Raw genomic sequence first — 21,117 nt, forward strand, 5'->3', positions numbered from 1 at the left:
GTGGTCTTTGGTCTAAAGATAAAGGGTTTAGAAGCATGTTTTACGTCTCGTTTAATTATTTTATAAACTGTTGAGCATCTGGAAATATCAAAAGCCTATTTCATATTTTGGCTCCGTTTGATTCTATAACTGATAGGTAAAATGGCTGGTTTCATAAGAATCTTTCCTAATATGTGTCATCACATTTACCCACAGAGAATGGGTAAAAACACTTAATGCATCAGCCCAGTTTCTAGTGGGTCAGTATTGATAGTAGGTGTATTGCCAACGCCTCAGGCTTTAAACATTCAATGCAAGGTATAGTGACAAGTATATGTATAAAGAACGCAATCACCAAGCATCTGGGATAGTGATGAAAACATGACACTAGACTTTTGGAAAACATGGAACACTGTGTCACTTGGAATGCTCTGCAAAAAAGGTTCTTTCCAAGTTCAGCAAAGATTGGAGTGATATTGTTTGTATTTGCAGTGATTCAGCTACATATATGGAAAGGTTGTGTGATGACATGTCAAAATTGATACCCGAGCTTAACTAATTTCCTGTAGGAGATCCTCGCTACTTGTTAGATGGTATGATGAAAACATCTTTACATTCTTCAGAGTTAATGAGGGATGCTGTTTACTTTTTAGTCCATTTTGGAACACTGTTTTCGTATGCACAGGAACTAAAATGCAAATATTTATCATTTCTTGCTTTGTGTGACATCAAAGAAAGAGTAATTTCAACTGTGTCCTTTAGCTGATTGTTATCAGTTCAAAGGGCTATGAATGCTATAATATCCCTGTTGCAACCGTTTACAAAATGTTTGCTGAGTGATGATGCCAAAGGCAAGAAATGGGAGGATCTTTGGTCGCATATTGATAGTGATGTAAAAAAAAGTACACTCTACTGCATTATTAGATTTTTACAGGAAAGCGTAACTGCTGTAGTGGGCGTGATAAAAAGCTGGAGTCTGAAAAAACCCTTGTCTGCCAAGTGTTCAGCATAATTGATGTAGATGTGAACCATTTCCTAGAGAGTAGGCAGGGTGACACCTTTAGTGACTTTGGCACTGCAAAATGTTCCATGTTAGAGTGCCCGCCACTTGGTAAGCAAAGCAATGTTGAAGAGCAATTAACGAACGTTTATTTTACAATGTATGAGAAATGGCTTGCAATGATGCATAGAAATGTCCCTTCAGACAAATGGCATTTGAAGTCAATGAAATCTCACTGTGGTGCTCTGTACAAGTTCTAGATCCCTTCAGTAAAGGGGAATTTCCTCCGTAGTTTCAAAAGTGCTGCTTCATTTTTGACCGCTTCAATAACTCTGATGGCATAAGCACCAGCTCAATGAAAATGTTGCAGAACCTGCCATGAGAATCGCAATGTTCAAGTGCACCAGTATTGGCATAGAAAGCTATGTCAGTGGCCAGAGTTAATAAATTGTGTACTGGCTGTTTTGGCGTTGCCCATCTCAATTGCCAATGTTGAGAGGGCTTTTTCACAGAAGTTTACATGGGAAGGAAAGAGCGAGCACACATGACCAAGGACTCGCTGAAGAAGTATTGTATGGTGTACTACAATAAGTTTAATTTGCAAAAATCTATTTGGACCTCATAAACACTATACGTACACTGTCTATATACCATGTTCTATCAGTGCAGAAAGCAAGCAATAATAAAAGCGAAACGCTCCATAAACACCGGAAAAAACACTTTTTTTGTTGTTTTTAGTGGCGCGCAAATGTGTAACCACGGAGGACAACTGTTTTTTAAGGTACTGAAATCACTGAAAAAACCCCATCAGAATTGACCAAAAATAGAAACTGAAAACAGGAAAGCCTATGTATTCACCAGAAAAAGCGTTACCGAAGGTAAGTAACTTGTTTGTCTTTCTGAATGTCGGTCGATTTAACAAGCTAAAGCTCTTTTGTCACCTATGCAGAGCCTTTTCTGCAACACAGTCAGCTTGAGGGAAAAAGACAGGGGTGAAATCACTTTAGGAAGGAATGTTGGATTTGTTCTGTGCACTACTTTGCTTCTATGAAGCTGAAAGAATGGCCATTCTAAGGTTAGCTCTTAGATCTCACTGATCCTTCTAAGCGAAGTTTTAGCGATTAAAAAGGCAACTTTCCAAGAGAAATATTGCAGCAGACAAGAATGTAGTGACTCAAATAGAAGTCCCATAAGTCTTGTTAGTACAATATTTAAATTACATGCTGGTGCAGGAGTCTAGGGGGAATTATTCTTTTAAGTCCTTCCACTTTTTGCCATATTTCTGATGCATTTTGACTTGACGTGACCTGGGTCGCTGCTAATTAGGTCTCCAGGCCGGTGTTCTTCCAAAAACGGTGACTTCTGACCCTGCTTGCAGGTCAGGTCACCCCCCCTGCTGCCGGACAGCTCCACCGCCAAGTGCCTGATCCTTTGCTGCGCGTGATCGCGCCCGCTGCCTGCCTCGGATCACCTCCGTGACCCGGGTCAGACACTGCTCTCTGCCGGATTCATGGCTTCTGTATTCAGGCTCTTCTGCATTTTTTGCATTCTTGTGACTTATTTTTCCTCTCTTTCTGTATTTTCTGTGACTTATTTTCTCCCCTCCTCGGTCTAATAACCCCCCCACTTTTTCGCTCTTCTTCCCGCTCCTTTTTTTCGTCGCTGCCCCTGAGGCCACGCCCCCTCGCCGCCCGCTCCCGCCTCCCAGCCACCCCTCCCTCCACTCCTTAAATGCGGACGCGACGATTGCGCGCCAAAGGCAAGCCCGTCCGCGCCCAGCGCCAGGACCCCTGGACCCCGCGCACTCCACAACGCCAGACTCCAATACAACGCCAACTCCCTTCACGCTCTCAACACCGCTGCTTTCAGGCCACCCCGAAACGCACCCACGGACCCTTCTCCTGCCACACCTGCAACAGAACCACCAAGCCTCCAAGGACCGGACCCAACCACCTTCGATGGATCCTTCTCAACACCCGCTCTGCACGCAAACACTTCGTCGAGCTCTGAGACCTGCTCGACACCTCCACCCCAGACTATGCCTTACTGGCCGAGACCTGGTGGAACGACTCCTAGGCACCTGACATCGCCATAGCCATCCCAGACGGCTACAAGATCTCCAGCAGAGACCGCACCAACTGAGTCGGAGGAGGAATAGCCATCGTCCACAAGTCCACCCTCCAGGTTCACACCCTCGCCGACGACTCCCTCAACTCCACCGAACACCTCCATTTCCGGATCCACACCGACCCCAACACCACCCTCAGATGAACACTCGTCTACAGACCCCCCCGGACCACAGGCCCTGTTCAGCGACTCCATCGCCGACCTCGCCAGCACCCTCGCACTCGCCTCCACGGATTACATCCTCCTCGGGGACCTGAACTGCCACCTCGAGAACAACAACGACGCCAACTCCGCCACCCTCATCGACAACCTCGCCAACCTCCGCCTCAGGCAGCTCGTCACCGAACCCACCCACGCCGCCGGCCACACGCTCGACCCAGTCTTCTCCACAAGCACCCACATCGCCTTCAATACCACCGAACTCCACTGGACCGACCACCACTGCATCCACTTCACCTTCAAGAAACCAACCACGCACCACCGCACCCAACAGCTGCCCCGCCGGCTGCTGGACAAAATCACCGAGGACCAGCTGACCTCCACCGTCTCCCAGAACGCACCCACCGACCCCATCGAACCAGACGTCGCCGCCCTTAACCTCAGACAATGGATCGACGACTGCGCCAACACTCTCGCCACGCTCAAGAAACCTTCCATCAACCACCCCAGCAAGAAAGGCGCCTGGTTCACCGAAGAACTCCAGACCTCCAAACGTACATACTGGAAGCTGGAGACGAAATGGCTCCACGACCGCACACCAGACAGCCACGCAGCCCACAAGGACGCCATCTGCAGACATCACCACCTCATCAGAACAGCCAAGAGATCTTACTTCAAAGCATGCCTGGATAACAACTCACACGACAGCAAAGAGCTTTTCAACATAGTGAAGTAACTCTCCAACCCCAGCGCCAACACCAACGATATCCCGCCCTCACAAGATCTGTGCGACTCACTGGCCACCTTCTTCCATCGCAAGAATGCAGACATCCACGACAGTTTCAACACCACGTCCGCTCCGACCACGAAAGACCCCACCCCGAACGCCACCTGCACCAACCAGCTGACCTCCTGGTCCCACGTCAACGACGACGTGACACGCAAGGTCATGAACTCCATCCACTCAGGATCTCCGTCTGACCCATGCCCGCACCATGTCTTCAACAAAGCAGACGCAACCATCGCACCCCAACTACGGTAGGTCATCAACATCTCCTTCGACACAGCGACATTCCCGGAAAGTTGGAAGCACGCAGAAATCAACGCCCTCCTCAAGAAATTCAAGGCAGACCCCAAAGACCTCAAGAACTTCCGACCCATCTCCCTGCTCCCCTTCCCGGCGAAGGTCGAGAAAATGGCCAACATACAGCTGACCCGCCACCTCGAGGACAACAACATCTTAGACCCATCCCAGTCCAGATTCAGACGAAACCACAGAACGAGACAGCCCTCATCGCCGCCACAGACGACATCAGGCGCCAACTAGACAACGGCGAAACTTCAGCCCTCATCCTCCTGGACCTGTCAGCCGCCTTCGACACAGTCTGCCACCGGACACCAAGAACACGCCTCCAAGAAGCCGGAATCCAGAAAAAGGCCCTGGACTGGACCACGTCCTTCCTCTCCGGCAGAACCCAGAGAGTCCGCTTCCCACCCTTCCGATCCGAAGCCACTGAGATCATCTGCGGCGTACCCCATGGCTCATCCCTCAGCCCGACCCTGTTCAACGTCTACATGGCCCCCCTCGCACAAGTGGCCCGTCAGCACGACCTGAACATAATCTCCTACGCTGACGACACCCAGCTCATCCTCTCCCTCACCAAGGACCCACACACCGCCAAAACCAACCTCCACGAGGGAATGAAGCCGTCGCCGAGTGGATGAGGAGCAGCCGACTGAAATTGAATTCAGACAAGACGGAGGTCCTCATCCTCTCCACCACGCCCTCTGCCTGGGACGACTCCTGGTTGCCGACCACACTGGGAACAGCACCGACACCCACGGACCAAGCACGCAACCTAGGATTCATCCTTGACTCCTCCCTCTCCATGTCGAAGCAGGTCAACGCAGGCTCCTCCTCCTGCTACAACACCCTCCGCATGCTTCGCAGGATCAAAAAATGGATCCCGACCGAAACCAGATGAACGGTGACCCAAGCCCTCGTCAGCAGCAGGCTGGACTACGGCAACGCACTCTACGCAGAAGTCCCGACCAAACACCTACAACGCATCCAGATCGCCTCCGCCCGCCTGATCCTCAACATCCCTCGACGCAGCCGCATCACCTCCCACCTAAGAGACCTGCACTGGCTCCCCGTCAACAAGAGGATCACCTTCAAGCTCCTCACCCATGCACACAAAGCACTCCACAACACCGGACCAGCCTACCTGAACAACAGACAACTTCCACACCCCTGCCCGCCAGCTCCGCTCTGCCAGCCTCGCCTTCGCCGCTGTACCGCGCATCCAACGAACAACCTCCGGCGGCAGATCCTTCTCCTTCCTCGCCGCCAAGACCTGGAACACCCTCCCTACTCATCTGTGGCAGACCCAGGACCTGCTCACCTTCAGGAAGCGCCTCAAGACCTGGCTCTTCAAGCAGTAGCAGCACCCCCTCCCCTCAGCACCTTGAGACCCTCACAGGTAAGTAGTGCACTTTACAAATTCACTGATTGATTTGTACCCCCAATTGGCACCTCGCTGGCCACATGTAGGTCCTTGTAAAAGGTACCGAGGGCACTGTGACCAGAGAAGGCCTCTAAGGGCTGCAGCACACACTGTTCCACCCTTAGAGGTACTGTACCTTAACTAACACACTAACACACACACACACACACACACACACACAAACACACACACACACACACACACTAACACACACACACACACACACTAACACACACACACACTAACACACACACTAACACACACACACACACACACACACACACACACACACTAACACACACACACACACACACACACACTAACACACACACACACACACACACACACACACACACTTTGGTGCAGAGAAAAGTGAAGAGTCGACATGGCACATATTCCTGTGTGCCATGCTTGCAACCCACTGCCTATCGAATAGATCACTGGATTCAAGATAGCCAGGCTGATGAGGGTTATGAACCCGAAACTGATTTGCTCAAGCTCTCCGTCCATCATCCCCTTTGATATCGCTTTGATTGCCCAAAGTTGGCAGGGAATGCCCAGACGTGGGTCCCTTGCTCACTCTGCCACTGGATTCAAGATAGCCTGGCTGATGAGGGTTATGAACCCGAAACCGGTCCCAGGTTGCTGGTTTCCGGTCCAGGGAAGACATGGCTTGGCAGTTTGGGCTGGACTCTTCCCATGAGGCACAGGGTCAGACTGATTTGTATATGGCCAGGTCAGAACTGGGGTGATGGAGTGAGCTAAAGAATGATGATGGATTAAACCCAGATCAGTTGACTGGGGGTGAGTGTTTGATTTGCTCAAGCTCTCCGTCCATCATCCCCTTTGGTATCGCTTTTATCGAATAGGTAAAACACCCCTCAGGCTGGGTGCCCTACACCACTGGTGAGGGTACAGTTGCATGAGCACTGTACCCTACAGTGTCCAAGTTAATTCTTAGACATTCTAAGTGCAGTAAAGCCATAAAGAGTATATGGTCTGGGTGTTTGTCATTACGAACTCCACAGCACCTTAATAGCTTTACTGAATTCTAGGAAGTTTGGTAGCAAGCTTCTCAGCATAATATACCCACACTGATGCCAGTGTGAGATTTATTATGCAATGCACTCAGAGGGCAATTTAAAGATGCCTACTGAAAAACGACCAGCCTCTGTTGTGTTTCCTGAGTGGGACACACCAGCCTACCACCACAAGACATGTTTCTGGACCTGTGGGGAGGGAGCCCCCACTCCCTGAGCCCAGGAACAAAGCCTTTACTGAGCAGAGGTGGGCACACCTCCCCCAGGCCAGGAAGTGTCAGGGAAGCTTCAAAGGCCTTGCTGCCTTTGTAACGAGACCCCAAGCCTCTCCTGCTATCAGGAGCAGGCCCCCTTCCCGTCTCCCCTCCATTTCGGCGGGAAGACATGCAGGAAAAATTAGCACAGCCCAGAAGGTGAGTCCATCTCTGCCAACCACACCCCTCAAGTGGAGGAGGGAAGGTGAAGCCTACTCTTCAGTGCCCGCCATCTTGCCCCTGTGCCGCTGTGGGTGCACCTTGTGTGCTAACTCGGATCCCCCTTTGCCCTGATCTCTGCACCAGGCCGTCCTAGTGCCACTGAGAGTGCTTTGAGAGTGCATCCTCCACCCTAGTTCAAACCCCAGAATACCAACTGCAAAACCTAAGTTTTCTCCCATAGGACTACATTGACTGCTCTTCACTGAAAAATCTTTTAAGTGTGGTTAGTTTGTATACAACCCTAAGAAACTGCAAATGTACAAAAACTTGTGTGGGTAGGCCGAGTGCCCGTGGCAGGAAACGGTCCAAAACTCAGCGTAGAGACACCACATTTTTAGAGTGAAATCTGACCCTTTTTTCTAAAGTGCCTAGCTGTGGATTTTGAACCCTAGCTCTGCCAGCACCTAGGGAAACCTAGCAAACCTATATATGTTTAAAATTAGACACCCATAGGAATCCAAGAGGGGGTGTCTTTTGTGGCTCTCACCCAGTTTTGTTACTCAGAACTCCTTGCAAACCTCAACCTTTGTAAAAAAAAAAAAAAACTAAAAAAAAACCATTTTCCTCACATTTCTGTGATGGATAGATCTAGAATCTGTGTGGATCCTCATCAAAATTCCACCAACCTCACATTCCCCATAGTCTTCCGGTAAAAATGGTCTCACTTGTGACAGAAAACGGCCCAAAACGCAACGTGGACACCACATTTTTACAGAAAAAAACGAACCCTTTTTTGCAAAGTGCCTAGCTGTAGATTTTGAACCCTAGTTCTGCCGGCACCAAAGGAAACCTAGCAAACCTATACATTTTTTTTAATACTAGACACCCAGAGGAATCCAGGAGGGGGTGACTTGTGTGGCTCTCAAAAGGTTCTGTTACACAGACATCCCTGCAAACATCAGACTTTCAAAAAAAAAAAAAAAAAAAATCCTCACATTCCAGTGATGAAGTTCTACAATCTGTGTGGATCCACAAACTTCCACCTTCCCTGCATTACCCCAGGTCTTCCGATAAAAATGGGACCTCACTCGCATGGGTGGCTCAAGTACCCGCATAGGCAAGGGCCCAAAACGTATAGAGGAGACATCAAAATTAACTATCACAAAACAACCTGGTTTTGCAAGGGTGGTCACCTGGGTTTTTGGCCTCGGGCTCGGCGGCCATCTAGGGAAACCTACCAAACCCACACATTCCTGAAAACTCGACACCCGGAGGAGTCCAGGGAGGTATGGTTTGCGTGGATCCCCCAACGTTTTCCTACCCAGAATCCCCTCAAAAACCTCAAATTTAGCTGAAAAAAGCAAATCTTTCTCAAATTTCTGTGTGGGAAAGTTGTGGGATGACCGGGCTGACACAAATTTCCTACCACCCAGCATTCCCCCAGGTCTCCCGATAAAAATGGTACCTCACTCGCATGGGTGGGCACATGAAGTCTGTCGAATTGAAAGAGGCCCAGACCGGTCTGGCCCGTAGGTCGAGAAAGAGAGTCAAAGACCACACAGAAAGGGTAATTCACTCTGAATTTACGGGTAGCTACGCGACCAAAACAATACCACTGAGTTCAGTATCTATTAGCGTACCGAAGGAAGCCTAATAGTCTCAAACTGGAGTGAGAGAGATTACATCAGAACACGTCGATGGAAAAAAAAAACAGTCTGGCAATGGAGTTGATGCCTGTGCACACTATCATCAAGAGGAGGAGTCACACAACCTTGTGACTCGAAGAAACTTCTTCGAACAAAAAAAGAAACTTGTAATCATCCGGGCCCAGCACTAGATGGTAGACTTGTGCACAGCATGTATTTTATTTACGAAGTTTTCTATAGCGCTGGCCAGACCCAGGGGTATCGGAGCGCTTTACAGTAGGTGCATAACAGATAATCATCATATACAAAATAGAAGAACGACAAATCTACAGAGGAGCGCAGAAATAAAGAGCAACATATTGTAGTGCAGGACACTTTTGTCTTCAGGGTTCTTCGGAGTCTTAGAGCTGCAGCAGAGCTCGATGTTTGCTATCTGCCCCACGCTATCCACTTCCTAGGGAGCGGTTGAGGAGCAGGGTTTTGAGTTGGCTTTTGAATTCTACAAAGGAGGGAATGGTTCTGATGTGAGGGGGAATGGAGTTCTAAATTTTCGGAGCGCTTCCTGAGAAAGATCGATCCGCAGTTTTTTTTTTACTTCTAGTTTTAGGTGGGATGAGTAGGAGGGAGTTTGAGCTTCTCAGGTTCCTGGACTGAGTTTTTTCGCCAGGTACTCAGGTTTGCCGGTGTGAAGGGCTTTATGGGTGAGGCAGGCTGTTCTGAAGCTAATTCGCATTTCGACTGGAAGCCACTTAAGTTCCTTGAGTGCAGGGGAGATATGGTCGAATTTCTTGATACCGGTGATCATTCTGGCAGAGGCATGCAACGTTGTTTTGATGGAAGCCAGATTTGATTTTGGAATTCCTGAGAGGAATGCGTTCCCATAGTCCAGTCTTGATAGTACCAGAGATTGGGTGGCCTGTTTGAGATCATTGGGTGGAATGTAGGGTTTTATTTTGTTCAGTAGTCTGCGGTTAAGGAACGCACCTTTGGCCAAATTCTTAATGTGTCTCATCATGTTCAGTGTTGGGTCTAGAATGATGCCTAGAGATGAGATTTGACAGAGTCTGCTAGAGTGAGATTCCCGTTGAGCGCATCGATGGCCTTTAACCATTCGGCAATTTGGGGGTTATCTTCCTTATTCGAGATGAGGAGTGTGTCAGTCTTATCAGGAGTTAGTTTCAGGTGGTTGCTTGTCAACCAGTGTTGGACATCTTTCAGGACATCATTAAGTCTTTGTATGTCTTTGAGAGAGGTAGTTTCCAGATAGATCTGAGAATCGTCAGCGTAGAGATGGAAGCGGATGTTGGCTTTTCTGAGTAGTTTGGAGAGAGGTTCCATGTAGATGTTATAGAGTTGCGGTGAAAGCACAGAGCCTTGAGGCTGGATAGCGATTGGATTAGCGGGTTATTGGTCTCATTCCACCGTAGGTTCAGGTCGCCAAGAATTAGATTATTGGTATCACCGAGTGCACCCTGAGCTATCAGGTCGGATAAGTGAACTCCGAATGCTGAGGTTTTACCTGGTGGATGATAGAGAAGGTGACAAAGTAAAGAACCATTGTCTTTGGTCTTAATGTTGGTTGAGAGACATTCAAATGTGTTGTAGTGGTATGAATTTATTTCCGTGGTGACCCTGTTGTCTTTATGGATGATAGCTACCCCTCCCCTAGCTGGTCTTTTCGGTCTTTGTTGATGAGGGAGAAGCCTGTGGGTACAAGCATGTCTAAGCATGGTGGGGATAACTCATTGAGCCAGGTCTCCGTGAGGAACGCAATGTCAATGTCATGCGAGAGGATGGCCTCTGCTATTTCAGTTGCATGCAAAGAAGCCGACCTGCAATTGATGAGCAAGCAGTTGGTGAAAAGCTCTTTGTTGCTGGCGGTCCTTCCTTCGGGTACCCTAGGTATAGTGGTAAGGACGGGCGGTCTCGGGGGTTTTGAGCAGGGAAGGTCTTTTCGCAGACCTGTGATCACTTGGATTTTTGATTTAGAGGAGTCAAAGGGGGGTGTGACGTAAGAAGAGGCTAGAATGGCTGCTTTGTTGTCGGACATGGCTGCTTCTGTTCTAGTGGGTCTTAAGGTCAAGCGTTTTGAATCGGTATTTGTGCGACTCTGAGCCCCAAAGGGAGGGACTGCGGTTCTTGAGGCTTTTTGTGGCCAGGGTTCCGTGACCCTTCTTGGGGGTCTCAGAGGCTGAGTTTCAGGGGTTTCTGAGGGCCAGGAGGGGCTCTTGTGGCTGTTGGTCTTGGCAGTGGGGGGAACCAAGATTGGTGGGATCGGCATGCTTTACCTAGGTTGGAGAGGATTTCGATTAGGCCCCAGGAGATCAAGTCTATCTGATTTTCAGTGACGTGAGTCGTTGCGCCATTGAGTTGTGGGAGGGGTTGGGGGCATCTTGGGGGGATTCGCCTTGTGTGGTGTAGGTCGGGTTGAAGGAGTGTTGTCTCTTATTTATTGTGTAGGACAGATTTCCCCTTTTTGAAATCCTAGGAGGGAGGTGGATTGGGTCATGAAATGACTGAGTTTCTGAGATCTATGAATGGAACTAGTGAGGTTATGGGTCATTGTCAGCGGGGCTCGTTCGTGAGGTTGCGGTGGGTGGGTCCAATAGGGGGGGTGAGGTTATGTTTTCCTTAGAGAGCTGTGGAGCATGCTTGGTAGGAGAACTGTGTTGAGTGGAGACTCGGGGGAGCTGTCGGTGGGGGCATGTGGTGGTGTGGATTGATTTTCCTGTTGGGGCTGATAAGCTGCAGGCAGGAGCTGGGTTGCAGCGAGGCAGGTGGGGGAGAGCGGATCGAAGTGAGGGGAAGAGGGAGTCGAAAGCATCAAGGTTAGCTGTAGCTGTATGCAGGAGTTAGGTTGAGGCGGGGCGAGGCAGGTGGGGGAGAGCGGATCGAAGTGAGGGGAAGAGGGAGTCGAAAGCTTCACGGTTCTCATTGTTTGCCTGAATGAGGACAGTGCCGTTAGTGTAGATGGTCATGGATGCGATTCTTCTTCTAGAAGAGTGATTAGGGAGCAGGGATGTTAATTTGCAGCTGTGTGGTGTGGATGTGGTTTTGGCGATGTAAAGTTGCGTTCTGAGCGTGGAGATCCAGTCTTCTGGTCTCTCCATGTGGAAAATTAGGTCCATCTTAATCAGACCTTTGGAAGAGAAGTGGTAGATGTCTGTAAATAGTGTTTCTCTGTGCTGTCGGATTAGTTTCTGTTTGAAGTTTTGTCTCATTTTAGCAGATAGGTGTGGGGGAAGTTAATAGTGTATGAGTTCGGGCTATGGGGTTTCAGATGTGTAGGTAGGGATTGGGTGGGGGGATTGGCGAGTCAAGAGCCATAGTGGGGGGTACTGTGCGCAGGGGGATCAAGTCTCTGAAAGGGAATATGCGTGAGGTGGGGGGAAAGGTAGATCAGATCAGCCGAGAGTGAGTTGGATGTAGGGTTAAAGGTTACCGTCGGTGTCTTATCTGGGCCTGTTATGAGTTATAGTCGGGACTCCGATGGTCGGGTGACGGCCATCTAGGGCCGGGCAGGGTCCAGAGAGGGGTAGTAGCTCCGAGTAGGTCTTGTGTTCTAATTTCAGGGACCTTCTTTAAACATGGAGCGGGTAGGTGGTGTCTCCTTGTGCAGGGCCCTTGCCTCTGAAATTAGATTAATAGATTAATAGGGCTTGTCATGCTTAGATCTCTAAGGGGCAGCCATCCTGGGGCCAGGCAGCCTTGGCAGGGGGCTTTCTGTTGGGGTGAGCGCTCTAGAGAAAGGTTCCAAGTTCATCGGGGCAGACGGGATCTTGTCCCAAGGGGTCTTGTGCCATAAAGGTGTTCGGCGCCAGATTTAGAGGGTTGAGCAGCACAGTGAGGGATATGGATCCACCATTTTGGAATCAGGCGGAGACTAGGGGAGAGGTAGCGCTTCTTTCGGGGTTTGGGCGTGCTGCAGCGCTAACCTGGGTCAGTTCTGGGTAGCTCCTAGGGGTATAATATCTCTGATAGTGGGAGGGGGGGGGGGGGGTATGACCTTAGGAATTGTCGGTCTCTAATTTTAGGTCACGCGTGGTGGCCATTTTGGGGCCAGGCGTCCTACCTTAGGCGCTGCTCCGGGGCATATTCAGGACGGGAATCCTTCCAAATATAAGACCAGCAGTCCTTGCTCCGGCATGAGCATTCGTCCGGACTGTGGTTTCATTTAGTGGTTTCTCATGAGGATCCTGGAGAGTTTGCTGGCGAGCTGAATGGAGTCCTGATCGGGCTGTTGCCCTGGCAAACCTGTGCCCTGGCAATCCTTAATTGTTGAGCACACCCAGTGGAGGGAAACCCAGAGAGTTAATGGCAAAATCACTATTTACTGAACTGCTAGGGAACTACAATACTGTTCCAGAGCCTCAGGCACACTGTGTAACACACCCCAGCTCCAGCAACCGTCGAATTCGGTGAAGCTTGGCACACACGCAGAGTACAGTACTGACTGGGCTCAGGTCATCCTGCTGGAGCTCAGGACCTCAAGGAGAGGGAACACATCGCAGAGCATTGATCACACACTCAGTATCTCCTGTCACTTGTCATGTGCCACACAGCACGCCGGTGTACAAAGTGATCACAGATGTATTGGAATCTGGCTGATGAGCAAATGATTCAAAACTGATGTCCACCTTGGAGCACAGTCTTAGATATCACTAATAAAGATCATGCTGCTTCTGCCGTGCTGCCAGTGCCGACCGTCTCCCCTGTTACTCCACGCAGATCTACTCAGTCAGGGAATACAGACTTTCAGCACCCCAACTCTGGGGGTGTAGGCAGCGCCACTGACCACAATAAGCGTCACAGGGAACTGGGACGAGCGCCGCTACTTCATGCATCACAGGCAGCAGGCCCCACAATGACACGAGGCGCCAGCGTCGCACAGGGCCCCGCCGCCTCACTCGGCCGTCAGAGGAATCGGGAGCCCAACTTCAGCCCTCGCGGCAACAGGGTAGACTGCAGAACCGGGTCGAGGGCCCCCCGACGTGTATCTACAGCACAAATGCCTCGAACTAGAGGTTTTGTCTTCGATAACTCTGAATTGCTCTTCCAGGAAGAGGCGAACAGCTTGATGAATTGTTGGTTCAACCTGCCGTTTTCCTCTTTTCAATTGCCATTTGAAGTGTTTGTAATAGAAATATTTCTGCTGTATCACAAGCATATTAAATTATTTTTTTTTTTTTTAAAAAGCATACTCCCATAATTTTGAAGTCCTCCGAAAAAGAAGCCCCAACAGAGTCACAGGAACCTGCTGTACTGTATAGAAAGACAACTGAAGATCTCAGTAGATTCTGCAGTTTAGGGAAACAGTGTTGAGGAATGATGTGTGCTTTACATTTAGAGACCTTTATTTCGCAATCAAATGAACAGCGGCATCCATAGGTATATAAGGAGTATACAATTTTCACTGTGTCTACGTTGACAATTATGAGACAGGATTGGGATGCTGGAGGAGCCCTGAATTGCTCTAGGAGTCTTCTTGGCATGCACATATGTGTCTCAAGAGGCAATGGCTACTTGGACGCTGACAACAATTATTTACATAATTACGTAATTTTGAGTCTATGAAACTTTTTGTGAACGTCTAAAACTGAAATCTATGCATTAGGCCATAGGCCAAACATTAACTCTGACAACTTTGGCAACATGCTCTTCTGAATGAGAATAGGTTTGAGGTACAACTGGCTGGACCAAAGTACTTAATTTAATTGTGATCTGACAGGCAAGGCACTCATGGCAAAATACCACGAGTTCCGTTGGAGAAGCATGCCAGTGAAAAGGGAATGGCCAATCACTTATCCATTTGTGAACCCCAAACACCTTTCTACGCGAATCATAGTTTAGGTTATGAAAAGGGCTCAGATATGTCTGACAGAACCAATAACTAATTCATATGATATCAACACGGCAACATCTTTATGATTGTTTGATTTTAAATCACAATTGCTGGATAGGTTGACAAAACGTTCGATAATGTCCTCAATTATTTTACATATGGTAAACTACACAAAGCATTAAAAAGTGCACACACTGGAACGTATTCTTAAAAGGAAAATGCTACTTACCAGCATGCATCTGTTCTTGGCAGGTAGCGCTGCAGAGTTGCACACTGTGCATAGATCGCCACCTACTGTTGGGCCCGGATGTTTGCAGTTTGTTGTTGTCCTGAAAAGTTCTTTGGAAGTCACGAGATAGGTGACTCCTCATTTGGACTACAATGCGAATGGGCATCGGCTCGATCCCCAGATTATTTTTCGCCATTAGGGAAATGATGGAGCTTTGCAAGAAAAGGAACGATGCCCATTTAATTTGCATCTAATTAAGATAATACTGGAACAGACAAGGGTAGCCGAGGAGGCGGATGGGCATGAGCAACTCTGCAGCTCTACCTGCCAAGAACAGATGCATACTGGTAAGTAGCATTTTCCGTTCGAGGCATATGAGCTGCAGATTGCACACTGTGCATAGATTGTATAGCAGTACCCATCCCTAGCGGCGACCACCCCTATCTGTTGCAGTAGTTTGGAATAATGTTTTAAGAACAGCCTGGCCAACATTAGCTTGTTGCTTGGTTTGCATATCTACACAATAGTGTTTTGTGAATGTGTGCGGTGTAGACCATGTAGCTGCTCTGCAGATGTCATCTAGGGGAATGTTCCCTAAAAATGCCATTGAAGCCCCTATTTTTCTTGTAGAGTGAGCTTTAGGAGGAACAGATAATGTATGTTTAGCTTTGTGGTAACAAATCTATATGCATTTGACAATCCATCTAGCTATCCCAGATTTTGAAATGGGATTACCTTTGTGTGGTGATGAGAAAGACACAAAAAGTTGTTTTGTCTTACGAAAGGGTTGTGTCCTCTATATGTAGTATAGCAATGCTCTTTTGACATCTGTGTGAACAGCTCTTTCTGGTACTGTCTGTGGTTGCGAGAAGAAAACGGGCAGTTCCACAGATTGATTGAGATGGAAGGGAGAAAATACTTTAGGTAAGAATTTTGGATTGGTACGCAGAACTACCTTATTGTAATGCATTTGCAAAAAGGGTTCTTGAATGGTTAGTGCTTGTAGTTCACTAACTCTCCGCAGAGAGGTAAGCTACTAGGAACGCAACTTTCCATGTTAAAAATTGTAGTTTACATTTGTGTAAGGGTTCGAAGGGAGGCCCCATTAACCGTGTGAGAACATTTAAATTCCACACAGGTGAAGGTGGTACTCTGGGAGGAACTATTCTTTTAAGGCCTTCCATAAAGGCTTTAATGGCAGGCACTCTGAATAGAGATAGATGTTGTCTGTTTTGCAGATATGCTGCTATTCCAGCAAGATGTAGTCTAATAGACGTATAGGCTAAGTTGCATCTTTGAGATACAGTAAGTATCCTATGATGTGTTGAATAGACACATCTAGAGGATTAATATTGTTGTCGTGACAGTATATTACAAATCGTTTCCACTTGGCGGCATAACATGCCCTAGTGGTTGGACGTCTACCTTCTTTTATGACATTCATGCAGTCTGGAGGGAGGTTCAAATATCCAAATTCTAGGATTTCAGGAGCGAGATCGCATGGTTGAGCTGAGCTGGGTCCGGGTGTATGATCGCTCCACGGTTCTGCGTTAAGAGGTGTGGAGACAGGTAATTTTTGTAGCAGTGTGGTGTACCACGGCTGACTGGACAACGTTGGAGCAACAAGGATGAGGGTCAGAGAATGCTGTTGTAGTTTGCGTACTACTAGTGGCACGAGTGGTAGAGATGGAAAAGTGTACGCAAATCTGTTTGACCAGTTCATCCATATCGCATTGCCTTTGGACAGTGGGTGTTGGATATCTGGCGGCGAAGCTTGGGCATTTTGAGTTTTCGTGGGTGGCAAATAGGTCTATCTGAGGTTGTCCCCACATCTGAAAGAATGGCTGAAGAACTTGCATATGAAGTTCCCACTCGTGGGTCTGGTGTGCCTGTCGACTTAACAGATCCGCTATGGTATTTTGTACTCCTGGAACATGCTGGGCTAAAAGGAATATGTTTTGGGGTATAGCCCACTGTCATATGTCCTGTGCTAGTTAAGAGAGCTGCAGGGAGTGTGGCGCCTCCCTGCTTCTGCATGTAATACATAGCTGTCATGTTGTCTGTGCGGACTAACACAGCTTTGTTTGATACTTGCTTTTGGAAAGCTTTTAGTGCTAGGAATATTGCTAGTAACTCCAGATGATTGATGTGGAGTAACTTTTGTTGTGGTGTCCACCTGCCTTGCATGGTGTGTTGCAGTAGGTGGGCTCCCCAGCCGGAGAGCGATGCGTCCGCAGTTAAGATTATCAGAGGAACTGGCTCTAGGAACGGTGGTCCTTTGGAAAGGTTTTTGGTGTTCCACCACTGCAGAGAGCGTTGAGTCTGACCGTCAAACAACACTAGGTCTGTCAATTGACCTTGAGCCTGGTTCCACTGACTTGATAAGCATTCTTGTAGCGGATGCATTTGAAGTCTTGCATGGGGCAATATGAAAATGCAAGAGGCCATCATCCCTATGAATTGCATGAACACTCTTGCTGGAAGGGAGTGTTGTAGCTGAAACCTTGTTAGAAGAGTTTGTATGCTGGCTATCCTTGCTGTAGTGGGATAGGCAAGCGCTTTTGAGGTGTTTATTGTGACACCTAGGTACTGTTGTACTTTGGATGGTTGTAGATGAGACTTGTTGTGGTTTATTGTGAACCCTAAGTCGTGAAGAACAAGTTACTTACCTTCGGTAACGATATATCTGTAAGAAACAGTAGTTAGTATTAGATTCCTTACCTTAGAATATCCCCAGGCGTCAGTCTGGATCCGGAAACTTTTGCGTAGCAGTACCCCTGCGCGTCGGTAGGCGTCGTCTGCAGGCGTCCCCTGCGGCTCCGCGTCCGTCGTCGGCGTCGTGCGCCGTGATGACGTCGCTGGAGTATATAGACGCCGCCTCCGCGCGCTGACGTCAGTTCTTTGCACACAGCTTTTCCGCGCCAGAACACGCAGAGCCATGTAAGAACCAACACTGGTGCCATGCTAAACTAGGGCCCTGAAGTGGATGACCTTAACCCTATGTATCAGTTCGCAGAACGGGGAGGATGGGTGGGGCGGTAAGGAATCCAATACTAACTACTGTTTCTTACAGATATATCGTTACCGAAGGTAAGTAACTTGTTCATCTGAAAGAAACAGGTTAGTATTAGATTCCTTACCTTAGAATAGATACCCCAGCAATACCAACCCCGGTGGTGGGTCTGCGAACCAATACAGCTTACACCAGAAAGTCCTGGAGGACAGAACGGCCAAAGAAGTCATCCCTCCGGACTCGACTGTCCAGGCAGTAGTGCCTTGCAAACGTGTGCAGCGAGGCCCACGTAGCCGCCTGACAAATGTCCTGCAAGGGGACTCCCCGGCCCAGGGCAGTAGTAGCCGCCGTGGCCCGAGTGGAATGGGCCCTCAGCCCAACAGGAGGCTCCTTCCGAGCCAAAGAGTAGCACGCTTTGATGCACAGGACGACCCACCGAGAGATGGTCCGTTTATGCACCGCCCGTCCCTTCTTCGCACCCACGTAGCCAACAAACAGTTGGTCATCCACCCGGAACTGGAGAGTGCGATCCATATAAAATGAACAAAATGAAAGCGCACGTTTTGGGTCCAGACGATGGAGCCGCTCTTCATCCTTTGAAGGATGCGGAGGCGGGAAGAAGGAGGGTAAGGTGATGGACTGCCCGATGTGAAAAGCAGAGACTACTTTGGGCAGGAAAGAAGGTCTAGTTCTCAGAACCACCTTGTCTGGATGAATGGACATGAAAGGAGGTTTGACAGAAAGAGCCTGGAGCTCACTCACTCTCCTGGCAGAGGTGATGGCAACCAGGAAGGCCGTCTTTAAAGTGAGAAGAAGGAGAGGACAGGAATGAAGCGGTTTAAAGGGAGCACACATCAAGAAGGTCAGAACCAGGTTCAAGTCCCACTGAGGCATCACAAACGGAACAGGTGGATACATGTGCGTGATGCCTTTCAAGAATCTCGTTACAATAGGGGACTTGAACAAAGAAGGTTGATCAGGCAGCCTTAGAAAGGCCGAAAGGGCAGAAAGGTAGCCCTTGATAGTGCCCAGAGCAGAGCCCTGCTGGGCAAGAGAGAGAAGAAAGAGGAGAACCTCGGAGAGAGGGGCAGAAAGAGGGTCCACAGCCTTTGCTGTGCACCATGCCACAAATCTGTTCCACCGGCAGGCGTATACAGACTTTGTGGAGGGACGCCTGGCTGCCAGAATCACATCACAAACTTCAGGAGGCAAGTCAAATGGCCTCAACTGTCGCCGCTCAATCTCCACGCATGGAGGTGGAGACTGGACAGGTTCGGGTGGAGGACCGTCCCCTGCTGCTGCGACAGAAGGTCCTCCAGAAGGGGCAGGCGGATCGAGGGACCGACTGACATGCTGAGTAGCTCGGGATACCAGTACCTTCGAGCCCAGTCCGGAGCCACAAGGATAACTTGGGCCCGGTCGCGCCTGATCTTCTTCAGCACTCTGGGCAGAAGTGGTATAGGCGGAAAGGCGTACAATAGACCGCAACTCCACGCGTGCCGAAAGGCGTCGCCGTGCGAGTGCCGTCTTGGAAACTCCAACGCGCAGAACTGATGACATTGCGCGTTCTCTTCTGTGGCGAATAGATCTAACCAAGGCTCTCCCCATTGCAGAAAGAGGCCTTTCGCCACGTCCGAGTTCAGACGCCATTCGTGATCCACCGAGCACCGACGGCTGAGTTCGTCCGCCCTGGCGTTCAGAGAACCTGCCAGGAGTTGAACCGTCAGAGTCACGCTCTGACGTTCCAGCCATTGGCAGAGACCCAGAGCCTCCTGGCAAAGGGTCCACGACCCCACTCCGCCCTGCTTGTTGCAGTACCACATGGCGGTGGTGTTGTCCGTGAACACCTGCACTACACTCCCGTTGACAAAGGGGAGGAATGCCTTCAGTGCTAGACGGATCGCCCGCAGCTCCAACAGGTTTATATGGAGCCGGGACTCCGCCGGAGACCAGATGCCTCTGATCTCCGCCTCTCCCAAGTGGCCTCCCCAGCCCTGGAGGGACGCGTCCGTCACAACCACGTGCTCCGGCTGGGGAAGGGAGAGGGATCTGCCTCTGACCCAATCGCGGTCCGTAAGCCACCACTGCAGTTGTCTCGCAGTGCCCTCCGAGATCAAGACATGGTCGGACAAGTTGCCCTGATGCTGGGGCCACTGAAACTTCAGGTCCCACTGCAGAGCCCGCATCCGCCACCGGGCGTGATGCACCAGAAGGATGCAGGAAGCCATCAGCCCCAGCAGCCGCAGCGTCAACCTGACCGAAACCCAGGATAACGGCTGAAAGATGGGAATCAAAGCCTGTATATCACGGACTCGCCGTTCCGGAGGATAAACCCAAAACTGCGCCGAGTCGAGAACCGCTCCGATGAAAAGGAGCTTTTGAGAGGGACACAGGTGTGATTTCGGCACATTGATGGAAAACCCCAGCTCGTGCAGGAGGTCTGCCGTCATCTGAAGGTGGTGGACGACTGTCTGGGGCGAGCCCGCCTTCAACAACCAGTCGTCCAGGTAGGGGAAAACTGAAACCCCCAACCAGCGCAGATGGGCTGCGACCACCGCCATCACCTTTGTGAACACCCGTGGGGCGCTGGTAAGACCGAATGGGAGCACGATAAACTGAAAGTGCTCGTGGCCTACCGTGAACCGCAGGTAACGCCGGTGGGCCGGCAGGACGGGGATGTGAAAATACGCATCCTGCAAGTCCAACGCTACCATCCAGTCTAGCGGGTCTAGAGCAGCCAAGACCTGAGCCAAAGTCAACATCTTGAACTTCTCCTTCCGGAGGAAGCCGCTGACGTTCCGTAAATCCAAGATAGGACGTAGGCCCCCTTTGTCCTTCTTGGGTACCAGAAAGTAGTGGGAATAGCAACCATGCCCTACTTCTGGCCCAGGAACGCGCTCGACGGCCCCCTTGGCCAAGAGGGCCGTAACTTCCTCCTGCAGAAGTGTCAAGTGGTCCCCCGACACACGGTGGTTCTGCGGTGGCATGGCTGGAGGAGTGGTCTCGAAGGGGAGGGAGTAGCCCCTTCGGAAGAGCTGCAGCACCCACCTGTCCGATGTGATTGCGCGCCAGCGGGAGCGGTGATGGCGAACCCTGCCACCCACTGGCGTCACATGGGCCTGAAAGCACGGACTAGGAGGATTTGGAGGCCGATGCTGC

The 21,117-nt window shown here is 49.8% G+C and overlaps 1 protein-coding gene across 2 annotated transcripts in view; it reads right to left on the bottom strand.

The window, feature by feature from the left end:
* BTAF1 (B-TFIID TATA-box binding protein associated factor 1) overlaps positions 1-21,117 on the bottom strand; it is a 984,515-nt gene that overhangs the window by 701,393 nt on the left and 262,005 nt on the right. The window lies entirely within an intron of this gene.

The sequence above is a fragment of the Lissotriton helveticus genome, chromosome 5_1, assembly GCF_964261635.1.
Source record: "Lissotriton helveticus chromosome 5_1, aLisHel1.1, whole genome shotgun sequence".
NCBI classification, from domain to species: domain Eukaryota; kingdom Metazoa; phylum Chordata; class Amphibia; order Caudata; family Salamandridae; genus Lissotriton; species Lissotriton helveticus.